This window comes from Narcine bancroftii, chromosome 5, assembly GCF_036971445.1.
Source record: "Narcine bancroftii isolate sNarBan1 chromosome 5, sNarBan1.hap1, whole genome shotgun sequence".
In the NCBI taxonomy this organism is placed as follows: Eukaryota; Metazoa; Chordata; class Chondrichthyes; order Torpediniformes; family Narcinidae; genus Narcine; species Narcine bancroftii.
The window spans coordinates 210,206,087-210,209,636 of record NC_091473.1 but is presented as its reverse complement, the minus strand read 5'-3'; positions in this window follow the sequence as shown (position 1 = coordinate 210,209,636).

Sequence of the window (3,550 nt, the reverse complement as noted above, 5' to 3'; positions counted from 1 at the left end):
TTTATGTCCTCTTACTTCAATCCTTACAAACCTACAACAATCAAAACCTTTTAATCTTCAAAGAGTACTCATCAAGGCTGTCATTTAAGTCCATTACATTTTGGTTTGGTATTAGAACCATTAGCAATTCCCCTTCAGGAATGTAGAGATTTTAGAGGGAATTACAGGAAGGGCATTGAACATAAGATTTCCTTATATGCAGATGATATTTGGCTTTTTGTATCTAATCCAGGTGTTTCTTTACCAAGCATAATATCTTTATCTCAATTTACCCAATTTACAGGATATAAGGAATCTGCACAAGAGTGAACTTTAAATGGTTCCTTACCAAGGTATTTTAATTTCCCTTTTAAGATTGTGAAGGATCAATTTACTTATCTTGGTATTACAATTATTAGGAGTTATAAACATCTTTTTAAGGAAAACTTTTCTATTTTTAATCGTGTTCAATTGTTCCTATTGAGATAGTCACCTTTATCTATTTCCACGATTGGCTGCATTAATTCTATTAAAATGAACATTTTGCATCTTTTCCAATCTATACCAATTTTCTTTCCTAAATCTTTTGATTCACTTAATACTCTATATGGCAAGGAAAACACCCCCATTCAAATAATGTTCTTCTTCAAAAAGCTAAAACGAATATAGGTTTTGGTTTTAGATTTTACTACTGGGCAGTTGGTGTATGTAGTTGATCCTTCTGCTGCAATTTGATATTTGTGTTGACTGGCCCAGATAGGTAGAAATGGAACTTAATTTTGTTCCAAATACTTCCTTGTTGGCAATTCTAGGGTCTTCCTTATCTTTACATAAACTAACTGATAGCCTGATATTAAACATAGTTTGAGAATATGGGCACAATTTAGAAGGTTTTTTAGATTTGAGAGTTCTTTGTCAGTCCTATTGTATCCAATGACCTTTCTCTACCTTTTTTACAAGACACCGCCTTCAATGACTGGCATTGATTGATTATTAAATGTTTCAAACACCTTTTTATTGGCAACAATTTTGCATCTTTCAAACAATTGGTGGTAAAAATGTAATTTACCCAAACCTTTTTTAGATATTTACAAATTAGACACTTTGTTCAATCTCAGGTCCCTGCTTTTCCTAGAATCTATGAGGGGATTGTTCTTGACACCTTTTTTTGATCTACAATCTTCCCATAATGGCTTAATATCTCTTATTTATGATAATTTGGCTGATCTAAGACTACCTCCCCAAGTTAAAATCAAGAATGCCTGGGAGCAGGATATGAATCTTTCATTGTCCGGTGAGGTTTGGGTCTCCACTTTTAATTTGATTAACACAACTTTTTTTCATTGTTTACTGCAATTTAAAGTGGTACATGGAGCACATATGTCTAAAGTTAATTTGGCCCATTTTTATTCAGGCATAAATCTCCTATGCGACAAATGTAAAATAGGTGATGCTTCTTTAGTTTCTATATTCTGGGCCTGCCCTGGCTTAGAAGAATTTTGGAAAGATGTTTTTCAAACATTTGTGTATTAAATTAAAATGGGAACTTTGCCCTTTAATTGCTCTTTTTGGATTACCTCAAGGAGTTGACGTATTACTGACTTCAATTCCAAACCGAATTTTATCTTTTACATAATTGTTAGCCAGATGTGCAGCTTTGATTAAATGGAAAGATAATATTCCACCTACACATGCACAATGGCTAAGGGAAAATTAAATATGCTATCAAGGATTCAAATGTTAAATTCCAAAAGACACAGCCCATTTATGGTAAATTATCAGAATGTTAAGATTAAAGGTTGTTCTGGAATTTAGGTGCTGTGTTGTTCTCCAAGTTGATGTCACTATTTTAATACATGTCAACTTTCAATCTTGCTTCGAGGAAGGAGTTTTGAAATTTTTCTTTTTGGGTTTTTTTTGTTAAATCTTATTATTATTGTGCTTTGTATTTCCTTATTATGAGAATATTGTATAATGTTTTATTTTTAAAAATATTTTCCTGAATCTTGTAGCGCATTGTATAATTGTACTGTTCAATCGTTTATATTGTAAAGCATTAATAAAAATATTTTAAAAAGGAATTGGATGAACTCTGTATCTTTAGGGAACCTAAAGGAGTTACAGGGATGTTACCACTTCTAGGAGGTGGGGGAAGGTAGCTGGGGGACAGTAAGGAGAGGGAAAGGGAACAGGAAGTCAGTGTAGGGCACCCTAGTGGCCATTCCCTTCAATAATGTTTTGGATACTAATGGTGGGGTGGGGGGGGAGGGTGGAAGAATGACAACCTACCAGGGACAACCCATGCAGACAGTCTTTGGGATGGGATCTGGTCTTGTAGTTGAAAAAGAAAGGGAGGAGAAGTGCCAAGTTGCAGTGAGGGGATTCCACAGGGGAACAGATATAAGAGTTTTGGGGAAGAGATCAAGAATCCCAAATGATATGTTGCCTTCTTGGTGCCAGGTCCAATATGTCTCAGATCGAGTTGATGACATTCTCAAGAGGGGAGGATGAGCAGCCAGATGTTGTGGTCCATGTAGGGACCAATGACATGGGTAGGAAGGGCGATGATGTCCTGGAACGAGAGTTCAGGGAGTTAGGCACAAACTTGAAGGACAGGAGCTTCAGGGTAGATCTCAGGATTTCTACCTGTGCCACATGCTAGTGAGGTTAGAAATAGTAGGATAATGCAACTTAACACATGGTTAGAGATTGTACAGGAGGGAGAACTTCAGGTTTCTGGTTCATTGGACTCCCTTCCAGGAAAGCTGGCACTGTTCCAACAATGCGGTTTGAATCTGAACTGGAGGGAGACTAAAATTCTTACAGCAAGTTCTGTTCTGGGGGTTTTAAACTAGATTTGCAGGGGGATGGAACCAGTGCCAGAGCAGAGAGGAGTGGAGAATGAAAGATAATGTGAAGACTGCATATAACGTCAGAAATCAAAGGGTTGTACTTAGTGAATCTGTTCTTTGGTGTATCTATTTCAATGCAAGGAGTACTGTCGGAGTTTAGAGTATGGATTGGCCTGTGAAATTATGACATTGTGGCTATTGAAATTTGATTGCAGGAGGGACAGCTCAATGTTCTGGGGTTCTGTTTCAGCTGTGATAGAGTGGGAAGGATAAAAGGAGGAGGAGTGGCATTGCTTTTCAGGGAAAATAGCACAGCTGTGGTCAGGCAGGACAGACCAAAGGACTCGTCTATGGAGGCTATATGGGTGGAGCTGAGGAAAGGGAAAGGTATGGCCACACTAACCAAGTTGTATTATAGACTACCCAATAGTCAGTGAGAATTGGAGGAGCAAATCTGGAAAGAGATAGCAGATAATTGGAGGAAATGTAAACTTGTGATAGTAGGAGCTTTTTAACTTCAAACATATGAACTGGGATTCCCATACTGTAAAAGGCCTGGATGGCTTGTAATTTGTCATGTGTTCAGGAATGTTTTCTAAATTAATTTACATTATAGAGGTACTAACAAGAGGGCAATACTGGATCTCCTATTTGGGAATGAGGCATGACAGGTGACAGAAGTATGTGTAGGGGAATGTTTTGGGTCTAGTGATAATAAT